This window comes from Tenrec ecaudatus, chromosome 1 (assembly GCF_050624435.1).
Source record: "Tenrec ecaudatus isolate mTenEca1 chromosome 1, mTenEca1.hap1, whole genome shotgun sequence".
NCBI classification, from domain to species: Eukaryota; Metazoa; Chordata; class Mammalia; order Afrosoricida; family Tenrecidae; genus Tenrec; species Tenrec ecaudatus.
In genome coordinates, this window is record NC_134530.1 from 13,007,679 (window position 1) to 13,025,594 (window position 17,916).

A 17,916-nucleotide genomic window follows, 5' to 3' on the forward strand; every position below is an offset into this window, starting at 1 on the left:
GCTTTCTACTCCTGAAAAGAGTTCCTGTCTCAGAAACCCACAGGGGCAGTCGCAGGGTCACTCTGAGTGGAATCGTGGGTTTTCGAGAGTGTCTTAGAGCTTTAACTCCGAGCACCCTGGTTTGTGGAAGATACTAAGTGCCCACAGAGATGAAGCCTCCATGAAATGCTGATCCTCAACCAAGGAGGTAGGTCATCTGGCCTCAGGCAGAGGGTGTTGGAAAGTAGATTCCCTCCACTCCAGCCAGTGCAGCCAGCTCAGGGAGGGCTGGTCTCTTAGGGACTTGCCTGGGTGTGTCCCGGATGCAGGTCACCACACTGGGGACAGTGTAGGGGTGGCAGAGTTATGAGTCATTCCCTGCCAGGCTTGTAAGACCTTCTTTTAGGGTCTCTATTGTTTGGGGTTTGTTTTTTTAATCATTTTATTGGGGGTTCATACAACTCTTATCACAATCCATCCATCCGTCCATTGTGTCAAGCACGTTTGTACACTTGTTGCCATCATCATTCTCAAGACATTTGCTTTCTACTTGAGCCCTTGGTATCAGCTCCTCGTTTTTTTTAGGGCCTCTATTGTTAATAATTGTGAGATTGGCCACCAGAGTTTGCATTAAGAGAGAGTCTTAATTTTCCTGGCCAGCAACTCCCTCAGCTCAACGCGGGGGCTTGAGAGAGCAGCCCCTTCCTCCCGGATATGTATACTTTCACAATTGTACACAAAGGCCGTGAGTCAATCTACCCTTTTACACAAGGCCCACTCCCTCCACAGTGCTCCACTCTTCCCTGCAGCCTCACCTCCGATGGCCCAAGCTCTGCAGGATGGCGGGTGCCCTGCTGACGTGTCCTGTTTTGTTAGCAAGACTTGCCCTTCATATGGCCGTGTATGGGCGTGCCTAAGCTGGGGAATGTTTACAGAAGCAAGATAGCACTAGCTAGGCCTAGAAATATTTACAGAGGTGACGTCGTATGAGGTGGGCTTAGATTGGTTTCTCAGTCTCATTATGACTGCCTGGGTGGGAAGGCCCGGAACCAATCTCAGAAGCCTTCCCGGCTTCACAGTGTAAGTGTCCCAGTCATGGTCCCCTTCCTACCTCTGTAGCCAGCACGCTTTGTGATAGTTTCCTTTGCCCTCCCTGCCTTCCTAAAAGTTTTATATCTCAGCAAACCCTTGGATGTCTTTGGATCTTGTGGTCTCTTTCATCCAGATGATGTGTCTGTGGTTTTGTGTTGTCTTGCGCTCTTTTAAGATGTAATATGTGTTCTCCTTAAATTTGATCCTGAAATGCTCGTCAATGTTCAGGAGAAAGATGGAACTTTCTATCCCCATCAAGATGTACAGTCCGGGAAACCCACGGGAGCAGCTCCACTCTGTCTTCCCAAGGTTGCTGTGCTATGAGTTGGAATCAAACTGAGTGAATGGTAGTGAATTTGGGGGAGCCAATGGTCAGAGTTCAGTGGAGACTCAAAGTGGATTTAAGATTCCTACCAGCAACCTTGCCCTTTCTTGAACCTGCTGCTCAGAGTTTAAACTCTAGTACCAAAGGGGAAGGGGCGTGTGGGAAACAGAAGGATTTCTCCCAAGCTGTCTCCCCCAAATACATGCCAAACTTAGCTGCCTGCGAATGACAATGCACTTGGAGGTCATCAGGAGTAGATCAGGGATTATTCTCCCTAAGAGCTATCAGCCATCTAGGGCAAGCAGACACCACTGTTTATCCCACAACAAGTAGGACCCACTCCCTTCTGATAAGGATAGTAGTTGTCTGTTTCCTTGTAGGAGACCCCAGAGAGGTCAAACCTGCTCTAGGATGACCAAGACTAGGCTGCCATCCTAAATCTAGGATCCGCCCATCTTGTCACATGTATACCCCCAATCCCTCCTCTTCCTATTGCGTCTATTTCCTTAGACCATCCCCTCTCATTACTGTATTAACTATAGCACAGCCCCTTCCTGTGACGGATGTCCCCACTTGTAATTAGGGGGCTTGCACGTCCCCAGAGAATATAAAAGCCTGGACTAGCATTAAAGACTCTCTCTCCCTCCGCGTGGACCACCAAGCGGGGCTGAGGTGAGCATGCTACCATGAATTGTGTCTGACTCCATTTATTTCAATACTTCTATCTCTCATGCTCTCTACAAGTTTACTATGATCTTTACTTATCGCTGTACAATTGTGCCTACCGGACCCGTAATGCTGTGTTGGGGGCTGGCTCCCCCTGACGGGGGCGGAGGCGCTCTGAGCATCATCAGGAGGCAGGCACTCCCTCCCAGGGGCCTCTCCCAGGATTGCCTCTCACTCGTCCTAGGAGAAATGAATCCCCAACTGTTCCATCAGCAGCAACGAAGGGAACAGAAGGCCAAGAAGTTACTGCATAACCAGAGCACAGCTGATAGTGGGCACGACCGCCACGAGAACGAGGCGCCCGGGTGTGATCCCAGGGAATCAGGTTCATCAAAGGCGGGCAGAGGGAGGGAATCGCCACAGAGGCAGAAACTTGGAATGGAGGAAGTAGGTGAAGACCAGGGAAGAGGAGTCCTGAGTCAATGAGGAACTGGGGTCTGGACTCTCGAACTAGCGAATACAGCGTGCCTGCAGACGGCTGCTGCTTACTCTGGCCCATTTTGTCTTCTGAGGCGTGGGCGCCCAGTTTTGCAAAATCAATAAAGCCTCGCTCCCGCTAAAGTGGGCACCCAGCAACCCATGGGATACGGCGATCCGCCTCAGTTCTCCCTCTGGAGATCCACCGGGGTCCAAGCCCAGGGTTTGTCGATACATGTAGCCAGTTACCCAGAGGGGCTGAGATCCTTGAGGCTGTTGGCAGCCTTTCTCCCACTGACCCTGCAGCAGCCTGGACTCAGTGGGCGCCTGTGTGCACAGGGCAGGCCCTCCAGCAAGAAGGTCCTCTTCAGATGGTGCTGGGGAACCGGGAAGAAGAAGCAGGAGCCGCGCCTCGCAGCAGCCGCAGAAACAGATTCCAGATGGAGCAGGCACCAGACGCAGCAACCAAACCCATAGCGCTCGTCGTTCACAATGGATTTTCATCATCACTAGAAATCCTACCTTTTCAAAGCACATATGATCATGAAATACGCCAAAACCTAGAATTATAAAACCAAAAAGGGGGAGTATGTTCTGCATACCTGAAACTGAAAGAACTCAAGAAAAAAGGGGAGGGAGGGGGAAAATGAGGAGCTGATGCCAGGGGCTTACGTGGAGAGCAACCGTTCTGAGAACGATGAGGGCAACGAATGTAAAAATGTGCTTTACACAATTGATGGATGTATGGATTGTGATAAGAGTTGGATGAGCCCCAATAAAATGATTAAAAAAAGAGAAAGTTACGCAAAGAAATAAAGAAAAAAAAACGAAAGATAAAAAATTCCTTTTAAAAAAACGTTTTTTTTCCCATTTACTACAAAAGATATGAGTTTCCCTTTTTAATGACAGATTGTCTTATTTGTTAAACTGGAAAGTTAGAGAACTTCCCGTCAGTGGCATGACGGAGCAAGCCCTTGTCCTCCATTAATGTGACATCAACTGTGGTCTCCACTTCTGAGTACAGTCTGGCCCTTAGATCTAGGGTTATGTGTCTATATTTTAGAGGTTCACTGTCGCTGCTTTTTAAAAATCCTGTTTCTCTACTTGTAGTAGTACAAGGTTCGTTTTCGTGTGTGAACCCAGGACATTGGTGCTATTTCCAAAAATCACGGACAGCTGCAAGCTGCAACCCTCGCAGAAGCCAGGGCCTCAACCATCGCCCACAGAATGAGAGCCGTGGCTTCACGCTGCCAGCCTTGCCTTAAGCGGCTGAGAGCTTCATCACCAGGACACCAGCGCTTCCTAAGGTGCAAACGCTAAGCTAAGAACCCAACAGTTAAGAAAGAAGCAGGCAAGTGGCTTGAGCACCTGTGTGGTGGCGGAGGTGGCACCTGGACTCGGCTGGTGAGTAGTGACGTAATGTGTACAGCAGAGGGAGCCAGGTGCCCACGCTTTCCTCCCATCCTAGGCTGGCTGCTTTGCCCCACCCGTTCTAATCCGGTTTTGCCGGGAACTGCTAGGGGATTGCTCCGTAAGGAGCCCTGCTGGCATAATGGTTATTCCTTGGGCTGTTCCCCACCAGGTTAGCAGTTTGAAACTACCAGCTGCCCCACAGGAGAAAAACAGGGCTTTCTATTCCTGTAAAGAGCTACAGTCTGGGAACCAGGGGCCGTTCGACCCTGTCCTGTAGGCTCACTGTTTGGGAATCGGCCCCATGGCAGTGAGTTTTGAGCATTGACCTGAACATCACCGTGGGTTCACGTTGGAATAAAAATGTCAGGGTTTCTTGACTGTTATCTTTGGGATTGATAAGGATTTTCTTGCCGTCAGCGTGGTGTGGAGTTTGTCTGAAACTGGGCTAGCTTACCTTGTTCTGAGGGAACCTTGGTGGTGTATGGCCAAAGTCCTCAGCTGCTAACCACGTGGTTGGCACTTGGCACCCACCAGCTGCAGGAGAGAAATGTGGCAGCTTGTCCCTGTAAAGACTGACCGCCTTGGAAACCCAATGGGCCGTAACTCCCGGTCCTATAGGGTCCTATAGGGAGTAGGGTATGATGCATGACTATGTGACCCTGTACCCCAATTCTCATCAAGCACAAAGCCCTGAGGGCGAGGCTGCCTCTCCCTGGGCAAGTTAGGTGGTGGTAGAAATTCATTTTCAAGCACATTGCAGGTCAGAAGGAATTCAAAGGAGGCTGAAACTCAGTGGAGATTCAACAATGAATTTAGGGCTCCCATGTAAACAGTGTGGCTGCCACCAATGGGCTCAGGCCAAAGGGCAACTGTGAGGCTTGTGCAGGACCGGCACAGGGTCGCCGTGGATCTGACACTGACACCGACGCCTGAACTGTACTGAGGGAAATTAGTCATTGAAGGCAGTGCCTCCGTTCCCATGGAAAACCGGAAGACAGAACCCTTTCGTTTTGGGGAGGCATTTTGAATTTTTACTCATCAACTTATGAATCAGAGTTACAAAAGCAGATTGACAGAGGAATCACATATTAGTAACAGGACAAGAGGGAAATATGACATTCCCGGGTCATCTAGAAAAGATAGAAACACATTGAGAAAACAAACAAGCCTGTGGCTTCTGAGTCTGATTCGGGGGCCCAATAGCACCGAGGACTGCCCCGTCGGGCTTCCCAGGCTGCGATCCTCACCGAAGCCGACACCCACTGCCAGCCTTGCATGTGGGAGCCCAGTGCTGAGTCCCCGGAACACACAGACCAGACCCTAACCTCGCTGCTGACTCACAGCCACTCCTGTGGACTTAAAGACTGTATCGGTTGAGAGTAGAAAGCCCAGTCTTTCTCGCGAGGAGCTGCTGGTGAGACATAGACGAGGCTGAAAATTCGACAGTGGTTGCAGGATTAATATCCATTCCTCTATTTTCTCCGTAAATTCTTCCTGATGGCTGCCAATCTTTTCTCCGCCTTCTTGAGACTGGCTTGGTATTCAGGAATGTTTTTCCAGTCTTTGTGAATGACAGCCTCCAAACAGGCACCACGCCCTGGTAAATGGCCCCATGGACAGAGGAGCCAGCCAATGGCCTTCTCAAGGCCTCAATACTCTATGCCAGGTCTACCTGCCAATTTGAGGACCTGTGAGGTGTCCTCAAACCACTCGGTTGGGCATGGAGTAGATGCTGCAGTTTCTTGGAAAGCAGGGGTGACAAGCCAGCTGTCAAAAGGATTTGGGTCCATACTCCTTCCGTGGGGAAATGTTAGGTCTCCAGTCAGAGACAGGGGGGTTGTCTCTCCCATGCCTGTACAGGCCCCATAGAGGGGTTTTTTGTTTTTAACCTATGAAGACTTTAACTGGGCTTGCTCAAATTCAGCTTCCCCCCACCCCCAGCCAGATAGGCTTTACACCTGGGCAGCCCAAACTAGGCCAGGCTCATGATCCCACCCAGGTGGGTTTAATTCAGCCAATGGAGTCAACCAATACCTTCCACCAAGCCTCCCCAGCCAGAGGTTTAGAATACCCTGGCAGGAGGTCACTCTACCTCGCTGCTGCCCTCCTGCTGTGCTGCTCCCTCTGCCCTCAGGCCACCATGCCTGGGCACGCAGTCCCATGAGGTTGCCCTTATTCAATGTTTCCCTGAAATAGCGTGTACTCTTCTGAGACTCTGAAACCTGAAACTGCTCCCATCCTTTATAAAAACCCACTTGGATCACAAGCCAGGTTTCGGTGTGAATTCTTTCTCGTGCAAAGCCAAGAACTAAGGTACTTGGTTCTGGAGAAACCTGTCACACCCATCTACCGTGTGCCTGAGCGGAATGGAGGGTCGTGGTATCCAGCACCACCTAGCTTTCCTGGCCTAAGGGTAGATGAAATTGTGGCCCACATGGCTATTCGCCCTGTAGACTCTTCCTCCTTTGAGACTTTGGTTTCTTCTTTCTGATTTTGCTCCCGAGGAGTAGCAAAGCCTCCCATAGCCACTTGGCTCTAAACAGAAATTGACTGTCATTCTGGGGGCCGGAAATCTAATTGGGTGTTGGCCATGTTGACTCCTCTCTGTTGGTAGCCCTGGGTCTTCCTCACGTGGTGTTGGTCCCCTCTGTCACTCAGGTCATTCCAGCCACCCTGGGTCGTCTCAGACACAGCACAGCAACCACAGTCCTTCCGCAGGGCCTTTACCCTCGTGCTCTTTCCCCGATGGCCACCTGCAAGCTCTGATCCCTAGGGGCTGTCCACCACAGTAGAGGGTAGAACAAACACGGAGCCCAAGGGCAGGACACTTCTTTGGGGTGTCATGAAACCCTGTCCCTACACCTCCAAACAAGAAATCAGCCCCCGTTGGGTAGTTGGTTGCGTGCGTCGTCGTTCTGTCACCTCGGCTCCTCTCTGTGGTTTTCGGTGGCTGTTCTGCATAAGTCACTCACCAGCTCTTTTACCCCAGGTGCCGCTGGGTGGACTCAAACCACTAATCTTTCGGTTAGCAGATGAATATGTTGACCTTCTGTGCCACCCAGGGACGTCCCTGGGTCATCAGCTTTCCCATAACCGAATGGGTACAAAGAGAATTTGTGTAATTGAGGGGTAATTAGAGAGACATCAGACAAGATGAGGTATGCAAGGGCTCACCTCAGCTATCATGACTTCAGGAGCCAGGCCCGAGCAGAGAGAGAGAAATGTGATCTCACGATCTTATATAATCCGGCACGCAGGCCACGGCAAGCACATATATAACAGGAAGGGGCTGTACCGGGGGCACACACGGAACAGGAGGGGGGCGAGCTAGGGGTGTCCACGCAATAGGCAGGGCAGGCACTGGAGGCACACAGGTGACACATGAGGCGCATATGTCACAAGATGGGCGGGCTCTAGAGTCAAGATGGCAGCCTAGCTTTGGTGGTCCCTGAGCTGGCTTGACCTAAGGGGTCTTTGAGCTCTTCTCCAGGGGGACAATCAATGATCCTTATCAGAAGGAGTGGGCCATAACTAGGCTGGGGCAGACCATAGGGTCCCTTCAGGCAGATAGTCTTCAAGCACTGGACCTCCAGGTGTATGCTCAGTGACCAGGTGTTTGCAAGCAGCACCTTAAAATTGCCACTATGGTTGGGGGACATGAAGAGAAATAACTTACTCAGGAGAATGTGAATGGGACCCATCTCCAACCCACAAACATGAAGGCATCCTCCACGGAGCCTTGGCCTCCCAGACTCCTTAACATGAATGTTGAGAGTTTGCACTCTTCTCCGCCAGGTCCCCACAGTGACATGTAACTAGGTGAATGAATTTACTTAGGGCATTCACTCTGAGCCTTGTGCTCAGAGAAGAGGACTTTGAGGTCACCTGATGGCAGCAGCAAATGTGAATTAACGCTCACTCACTGAGCAGTGATCGGCACCTATAGGATGCTGGACATTTGGTCCCAGGGGTCATAGGCTATTTTTTTTCAGGTTCCTTGCCATCTGGATGTCGATTTCTCATCCCAGCAACGAGTGCAATTCCCAATTGCCTCCTTGAGACAGTAGCTCAAAGACTGCTCCACTTCGGGGTGTGGTCTGTCCCCCCCCCCCTTGGTTTCAGGCCACTGGGTCATGCAGCTCTCTGTTTGGACAAATAGTGGAGGTTCACTATGGGCCTCTCTGCGCTGTTGGCTTGAGCTACTCAGTGGGGATTGTTCAAAGGGTCCCAATACTCTTTCCCTTCCTGGTCCACCTTGATCCTGTGTGACCATGTTCTCAGGAGGATGAAGGTGATATCGACAGGGTAGAAGGTTGCCATGGAAACGCCTGGGCCTCATCCTCAGCACCATGTTCTTGGAGCGAGAAAGGTGACATTGATAGGGTACCATGTTGCCATGGAGACAGCTAGGCCTGGTTCTATTAGCTGCAATCATTTATTAACTCTTATCCTGACAAAAAGAAATGAATTACCAATGGCCCCAGGGACACGTGACTGCTCAAAGCCTGTGGAGTTTGTGTTTCTGCCGGCGGATCAGCCAATATCTGCTGGGACCATCGGGAAACTGAAGTATGCAAGAATCACCAGAAGCCATGTCAGGAAAAAGGCTGTGTTCCAAATTAACAGCCATGAGGAAATGGATTGAAGGCCACATCTGACCTCTGGCTACAAAAAAAAGGAGACTGGAACTCCACACTGGCCCACCAGGCAGAGGCCAGACATGCCCCCGCCCTCTCCCTGCTTTCTCCTCCTCTCACCTGGAACGTTCATATCCAATCAGCAATAAGACCTACAGTGACATCAGAGCAGCCAGACTCCCACAGGATGAGATCTACTCCCAGGTATCGGAGCAAAATTTAAGTTTTATCTTAATGGGCTCGCCTTTTCCTGAAATTAATTTTCTGAAAGGAAATGTTCTAAGACTTTGTGGTAGTTACACAAGTTCATGTCAACTTGATAAATAAGTGCAGGGGTGGAGTCTAGCCTGTCAATCAGGTCACAGCCTGATGATCCCTCCTTGTGGGCGTGGCCTTCTCATGAAGATTCTGGGAACATCCTCTCTTGATTCCACCACCAGAAGACAAGGGCTCCACTCTCTTTCTCTCCGATTCCCATTCCTGCTGACAAGCCACGTGGAGCCATGCACAGGCAGCCAGAGGCCTGGAAATGTTTCCATTGCCACTGGATCCACAAGACTTTCCACCCACCGGCCTGTGATCTTCCTCCATGCAGCATCATTGCATGTGCTGCGTGAGTCTAAAGAGGAATTTATGGGCTAGTATCACACATATGGGCTAATACTGGGATTTTTTACTTGCTCTGGACTGGGCTGGGATGTCTTCTCAATATACAGTTGCTCTTGTATATAAAGCTCTTTCTTACACATGGAGTGTTTCTGGATTCCTTTCTCTAGTCAACCCGGACGAACACACACGTTCATAAAATGACAACCTGTTCTCAGAAGATAATAGTGAAAACGAATGTGGGAAAACACGGTCTCCCTGGGTCCCGCTGCCTGCAGAAATGACTGAGCTTACACGGCTCTGTGACATGGTAGGTGGGCAGGTGTCCTGGGCCGTGGAGTCAAATGACACGACTCCAATGGCCTAAAACAGAAACTTAGCCAGAGACGAGAAGCCTGCAATCAGGGTTGTGGTGAGACGGTTTCCTGCTGGAGGCGCTGAGGAAGGTCTGGTGGCCACAGGTGGTCCCTGGGGCTCCTTGGCTTGTGACAGCACAGCGTCACAGGGCCACCTTCCCTGGGTGACTGTCTTTCTGAAGCTTTTCCCTCCTTGTTTACGAAGATTCCCGCCGTGTGAGATTAAAGCCCAGCCTACACAGGAGCCCTGCTGGTGTAGTGGGTGATGCATTGGGCTGCTAGCCTCAAAGTCAGCAGTTCAAAACCACCAGCCGCTCCGAGGGAGAAAGAGAGGGTTTTCTACTCCTGTAAAGAGTGACAGCAAGGAGCTCTGGTGGCACAGTAGTTAAAGTGTGCAACTATTAACCCAAAAGTTGGTGGTTCAAACCCATCAACTACTCTTCAGGAAAACAAAATGTTAGTCTGCTTTAAAAAAAAAAGTTACAGCAAAACGAAAAAAGGAGCTATAGTCCCGGCCACTCGCAGAGGCAGTTCTACCCTGTCCTACAGGGTTGCTATGGATCCGTGTCAGCTTGGTTGGCAGTGAGTTTGTCTTTTTTTTCCTACTCCCCATAAAAGAGCTGCAGCCTCTGAAACCCACAGGGGAAGTTCTGTTCTGTCCTGTAGGGTCACTGTGCGCCAGAATCCACTCCGTCGCAATGACTTTTCTAGACCAGTATGACCGCGTGTCAACATCTGCAAAGGCATTTCCCAAGATGATCACACGGCACTAAATTTTATATGTAGAAGTCGTTGAACCGGAGAATGTTATGTTGTGCATCTTTTTGCCACCACGCACACCATAAATACACGAATATCATGGAGTCCAAGGAAGACAACAATGTTCCAGAATTGATCCCGGTGATTGGACAACTCTTCTGGCCATGGTGGAATCATTCAAGTACGTCCTTTGAGGAGGAAGTGCCACTAAAAGTGTTAGGAGGAAAAGAAAGGATCCCATTTGAGGTCCTCGGGGGCCAGAGAGCGCATGCAGAGGTCAGAGCGAGAGGCAGAGGAGCAGCGGGTCTCAGACGGCGAAGGGCACTGATTGCTCGCAGTGCTCAAGGCTCAGAAGAGTCTTGAGTTCTCTTAGGACACACTATTCATGCTCAAAATAAAAATGTGATTGGCGTCTAGCCACTGGAGCCCAGGCCTGGGGAGGCTTGCCGTGCAGGGCCGGGGTCGGCCGTTGCTGTCAAATTGGCTCTACCTCGGGCCACAGGAGAGCGGTCTGCACAGGCCTCCGACGGCTGAACTTTGTGCAAGTCGGTCCCCAGGTCTGTCTTCTGAGCTACCTCTGGGTGGACTGGAATCCCCATCCTCTGGTTAACAATGAGTGCTTTACCATTTGCATCACCCAGGGACTCAGCGCGCTGCTTTAGCGACTCTGTGGTGAAGCTACAGTTGAGAGGAAGGCTCGGGAGAGGCGTGCAGTGTGGGTAGAACCAGAAGTGGCTTTCTATTCAGAAGCAGGACTTCCATGGTGGGCAGCAAATCCTGATGCCACCCTCTTGGATTATCTGCTCGCTATACAGACTGAATAAGCACGGGGAAGGTTGTGGTTGAGTGAGATGTCTCCATATGGCTCTTCTATTCATGTGTCTGTAACTCCCACCAAATGATTAGGTGGGATTCTGTGAGTAGAGCCTATGAAACACTAACTAATAGAGGGATGTGGTCCCTTTAGTTTCTGCTGTTCTGGTTATGAGCCGTCTTCAGCAGGAAGCGAGAGGCATCTCAGGACGACCAGAAGAGGGGCCGCTAGTGGAGTGTGTCTGAGAGCTCTGTCTGAAGTGGTGGAGGCTGAGACCAGAGGCGCCAGGGCTGTAGTGTAGCACGGAGACCATGGGGCAGGGCAAAGAGCCAGGCTGCAGTCAGATGCTGAGCCAAGGTGACCGTGAGACAGAAAAGAACATTCTAGCTGTACTTCTTCCCAGACAAATTAGTTTGTTCTGTCGGAAGTCCATGGGCCTTCAGCGTCCTTGCCAGCACCATAACTCAAATGCATTCACTCTTTGTCAGGCTTTGTGGCAGTTAAATAATCGGTCAACCTGCAAAGCTGTGGAGTCCAGCCTGCCAGTCAGGTCGCAGCTTGATGACTTCACTTGGAGGCGTGAAGGAGATGCATAGCTCACTGCTCTGCGCACTCCCTGCGAGACATTGCTATTGACAAGCCACATGGAGCTACGCCGGTGGCAGCCAGAGCTGGAGGAACCGCGTGGAGACCCTGCCGGCGCTAAGATGCCTCCACCACCACTGGATCCACAAGACACCACTGGATCCACAAGACACCACTGGATCCACAAGACACCACTGGATCCACAAGACTTTCCACCCACTGGCCTGTGATCTCCCTGCACTCAGTGTCATTGCATGTGTTGCGTGAGTTTGAGGAGGAGCTTATAGATTGATATTGGACATATGGGCCAATATTGGACTTATGGACTTGATCTGGACTGGGATGTATTCTTAATATACAATTGCTCTTTTATTTATAGCAAACACTTGTTTTGTTTTCCCTTTATAAGTTTTCTTTATTTTTTTCAGTTTTAGAACATTTTCTTTATTCTTTTTTTATCATTTTATTAGGGGCTCATACACTCTTATCACAATCCATACATCCATCCATTGTGTCAAGCACATTTGTACATTCATTGCCCTCATCATTCTCAAAACATTGCTCTCTACCTAAGCCCCTGGCATCAGCTCCTCATTTGTTCCCCTCCCTCCCTGCTCCCCCCTCCCTCATAAGTTTTCTTTTTTACACATTAAAAAAATTGTAATGAATCATTTTATTGGGGGCTCTTACAGCTCTTCTAACAATCCATATACAGCAATTATATCAAGGACATTTGTACATATGTCGCCATCATCATATCCAGAACATTTTTTTGTTTCTTTTAGTGTTTAAAGCTCTTTCTTATACACATATTAGTGTCTGGATTTGTCTCTCTAGTCAACCCTGACCAACACAGGCTTCCTTGTCTATTGTCTCACTTTCACGTGCATACGAGGCCGTTGAAAACACCCTGGCGTGGGTGAGGCGCACCTCAGTCCTCCCAGTCACGTCCTTGCTTTCCACCACTTTGAAGAGGTCTGTGCCGTGCATCCTCTGCTCTCTCGACTGCCGCGTCCACGGGCACTGATTGTGCATCCTCGCAAGACAATCCCCAGCAACTTCAGCCTTCTCCATTGATCATCGTGTTGCCTATCGGTCAGGGGTGAGGATTGTTGGTCTTTACCGTGAGCTGCAGTCCACACTGAAGGCTGCAGTCCTTGACCTTCATCAGCAAGTGCTTCACGTCCTCCTCCCTCGCAGCAAGCAGAGTTGTGTCATCTCCCGATCAGGTGGTTAATAAGCCTTTCTTTAATCTTCTTCATAGAACCCAGCCTTTCGGGCGACTTGCTCAGCGCACAGATTCAATGAGTGTGGTGAGAGGATTTCAAACCCTGCGGTAGATCCTTTTTCTGTTTGCACAGCTGCCTCTTGATGCACGTACAGAGTCGGCCCGAGCACCATGTAGTGTTCTGGAAGTCTATCAGGACCCACGTGGGCAAATGCCTTTGCATAGTCCATGTGTTCGTCTGGGTTGACTAGAAAAACAAATCCAGAGACACACATATGTGTGTAAGAGAGAACTTTATATCAAAGAACAATTGTACATTAAGAAAACATCCCAATCCAGTCCAGGCTAGGTCAATATTAGCCCATATGTCTGTTACCAGTCTATAAATTCTTCTTCAGACACACACAGCACAGGCATGATGCCGAATGCAGGAAGAAAGATCACAGGCCCGTGGGTGGACAGTCGTGGATCCAGTGGCAGTGGAAGCATCTCAGCACTGGTGTGGGTCTCCTCGTGGCTCCTCCAGCTTCAGGGCTCTGGCTGCCATCAGCGTAGCTCCATGTGGCTTGTCAACAGGAATGTGAAGCAGAGACTCTGCCCCACCTCCAGTGAGCTATTTATCTCCGTCTTGCCTCCAAATGACGTCATCAAGCTGCGAACTGATCGACAGGCTCAACTCCACCCCTTCTCAAGTTGACAGATTATGTAACTGCCACAGTCCATAGGACACAAGTAAATCTCTTCCTGGTATTACCTCCTTTCAGCCAGGATCCATTTGGCGTCAGCACTGATTTCTCTATGTAAATAGCACTCTGCGCTTCCCGCCAAGCCTTTGAGGGAGTGCTTGGACTACGTTGTTGTTTACCCTTCCCCCAAGTGTGATCTGCATGGATCGAACTGCAGGTGCGGAGGGTCAACTGTACAAGGCCTTGCGGGGGAAGTGATGATTCTGACATGACCCTGAGCAGAAGGATGAGTATTGGATTTCGCCGTGGGATTTGGAACCCACCCAGATGTTGAAATTCTTGAGACAGTTCAGCCTTCCAGCTGAGTGGCCCTGAGAGAGAAGCTCTGCTCCTTTCCCACCTTGCGCCCCGTTGGTGTGGCTGCTCTCTTGGTTGTATCCTCTGTTAGAGGCGTTGTATGTTTTCAAAATTCCTTCTTTTTTTATGTTCTCATGTCATGAGTTTTTTTTTCATATATTGAGTTTTATTTATTATTTTATTTATTTAAAAAATCATTTTATTGGGGGCTCATACAACTCTTATCACAATCCATCCATCCATCCATTGTGTCAAGCACATTTATACATTTGTTGCCATCATCATTCTCAAAACATTTCTTTTCTACTTGAGCCCTTGGTATCAGCTCATTTCCACCCCCTCACCGCTCCCTCCCTCATGAACCCTTGATAATTTATAAATTATGATTTTGTCATGCCTTACGCTATCCGGTGTCTCCCTTCACCCACTTTTCTGTTGTCCATCCCCCAGGGAGGGGGTTATATGTAGATCCTTGTAATTAGCTCCCCCTTTCTATCCCACCTTCCCTCCACCCTCCCAGTATCACCACTCTCACCACTGGTCCTGTGTTTCCAGTTCCTATATGTACCAATGTACATCCTCTGGTCTAGCCGGATTTGTAAGGTAGAATTGGGATTATCATAGTGGGGAAGGGGAGAGGAAGCATTTAAGAATAAGAGGAAAGTTGTATGTTTCATTGTTGCTACACTGCACCCTGACTAGCTCATCTCCTCCCCTGACCCTTCTGTAAGGGGATGTCCAGTTGGCTACAGATGGTCTTTGGCTCCCCACTCCGCACTCCCCCTCATTCACAATGATATGATTTTTTGTTCTTTGATGGCTGATACCTGATCTTATTGACATCCTGTGATCACACAGGCTGGTGTGCTTTTTCCATGTTGGCTTTGTTGCTTCTGAGCTAGATGGCTGCTTGTTAATCTTCAAGCCTTTAAGACCCTGAATGCTATCCCTTTTGATAACTGGGCATCATCAGCTTTCTTCACCACATTTGCTTATGTACCCATTTGTCTTCAGCGACTGTGTCCCGAAAAGGTGAGCATCATGGAATGCCAGTTTAATAGAACAAAGTGTTCTTGCTTTGAGGGAGTACTTGAGTGGAGGCCCAATGTTCATCTGCTACCTTAATACTAAACCTATAAATATATGCACATAGATCTATTTCCCCATTGTCATATATAAATATATTTACATATGCACATGCCTGTATTTAGACCTCTATAAATGCCCTTTGCCTCATAGTTCTTTCCTCTATTTCCTTTTACTTTCCTCTTGTCCCACTATCATGCTCAGCCATCATTTGAGTTTCAGTAATTCCTCTTGGTTACATTGCCCTTGATCAATCCCTCCCAGGTCTCTTACATCCTCCTCGCCACCGATTTTGGATCACTTGTTGTTCCCTTGTCTCTGAGTTTGTTAGCACTCACTTCCTTTCCCCTATCTCCCCCTCTCCAATGTCCCCCGGGAACCGTCGGTCCTGTGGTTTTCTCCTCCAGATTGTTCATCCACCCTATCTTATTTAGACAGACCTGTGGAGATAATAACATGCACAAAAACACGACAGAGCAAAACCAAGCAACAAAAGAAAAGAAAAACAATGACAAAAAAAGAAAAGCCTGTAAATAGTTCAAGGTCTGTTTGTTGACCTTTAGGAGTGTTTTATGGTCGAATCTGATGGGGTGACACGGCCTGGCCCCAAACAGACAGAAAGATCGGAGAAATCTGTGAACTTTGGAGGATTAAGTATTTTCATCTGAACAATGGGTGCTGAACTAGCTGCCTACACAATGTGAATTTGGGGGAAGGTTTGGAATGAAGGAAGGCGGGAGTCTTGTCATTTAGGAAGTCAAAGCTAGTTTAAATCATGTAGGTCAACATGGAAAGAAAATATACGAAGTCATATGATCAAGACATTAGGAAATTAATGTGACTTGGTGATATTTGGGTTTAAGCGGAAGAGTGAGGGTTGAATTGAGGACATAAAAAGTTTAGGTAGTTTAGGAATGAGACGGCTAAAAGCTATCTGGGAGGATAAGGGAAGAACAGTTGTTTCTGCGAGATACAGAAAGGAACAAAGGAAAGGAAGCGCGATGGGATGCAAATAATGTTCTAACTTTCAAAGATAGCAGTTCAAGAAGGAGTAGGTGACTGACTACAAAAATCAGTTATAAAATAAAAGCATTACAATTCTAGACAGATGGCATCTAGCCAGCAAGTGCAGGCAGTCCCTGGGCTATGAATGAAATCCATTTCTAACTGTCTTTAGGAATTCGTAGGGAAGTGGGAACAGATGCCTACAGGCCTTGAGTCTATGAAAGGAGCCCGGGTGATGTAGGGCACTCAGTGAGGGGCTGCTAGTCACAAGGTCGGTGGTTGAAACCCACCAACTGCTCCGTGGGCGAACCATGAGGCTGTCTGCTCCCATCAACATTCTACAGCTTTGGAACACTTCAGAGCTGGAAACCTTGTTAATGACTTTTTGCATAATATTGCATAAGCTGCGTGCCCAGCTCTGTGCTAGGAGCTGGGCCAGGGGTGGGTGCTTGTGTCAGTCTAGGTACTGTAGAGAAACAAATCCACAGAAACTCATGTATAAGAGAGTTTTATGTAAAGGTTAAATGCACATCAAGAAAACATCCCAACCCAGTGCTGCCCAAACCCACAAGTCCAACATTAACCCATATGTCCAACGCCAATTCACAAAGTCCTCCTCCATCTCACAAAACAGACACAATGATGCCGACTGCAGGAAGAAAGCCAAGTCAGTGAATGTGTAAACATCTCAGCACTGGCAGGGGTCTCCACACGGCTGCTCGAGCACCCAGGGCTGTATTGGGGCAGGTCCATGTGGCTTCTCCTCAGGGATGTCTTGCAGGAAGTAAACCTTGCCAGCTGAAGCAGAGAACTCTCTAAGGCAGCTGCACCCTGGTCCGACCATCACAAAACAAGAGACGCAAGAACTAGAAAGGCAAGGTTCACTGAGTCATTTATCTCTTTGCCCTTCAATTAACCCCACATGTGTTTATTGACCAGGTTGGCACAATAAACTTTAACTATATCAGTGGTGGTACAAATAAAATAAGACTATGATTTTTAGGGATTTTTGGCACATCTAGTCAGCTAGGTAAAATCCATCTCTTCACCTTTCCCACATAAACGCTGAAGACGAATGTGTGCATAAGTAAGTGTGGCCAAGAAGGCTGATGGTGCCCGGCTATTGAGAGATATGGCATCTGGGGACTTAAAGGCTTGAAAGCAAACAAGTGGCCATCTAGCCCAGAAGCAACAAAGCCCACATGGAAGCAGCACACCAACATGTGTGATCATGAAGGGCCAAGGGGACCAGGTTTTAAGCACCAAAGGCGGGGGGGGGGGCATCATATCATTGTGAATGAGGGGACACATGATGGGGACCCAATGCCCATCTGTAGACAACTGGACATCCCTTGCCAAGGGATAGTGGGGAGGAGATGAGTCACCCAGGGTTCACTGTAGCAACAATGAAACTCAAAACCTGCCTCTAGTTCTTAAACGCTCCCCCCCCCCTCCAATTATTATGATCCCAATTCTACCTTGCGGACCTGGTTAGACCAGAGGATGCACAGCGGTGCAGTAGGGATCTGGAAACACAGGGAATCTAGGACAGATGAGCCCCTTAGGATCAATGGTGAGAGTGGCGATACCGGGAAGGAAGGGGGTGTAGAAAGGGGGAACTGATCTTGGGGATCTACATATAACCTCCTCTCTGGGGAATGGGCAACAGAAAAGTGGGTGAAGGGAGATGCCGGGCAGTGCAAGATAAGAAAAAAAAATAATTTATAAATTATTAAGGGTTCATGAGGGAGGGGGGAGCAGGGAGGGAAAAAAGGAAAATGAGCTGATTCCAGGAACCCAAGTAGAAGGTGAATTTTGAGAATGACGAGGGCAACGAATGTATAA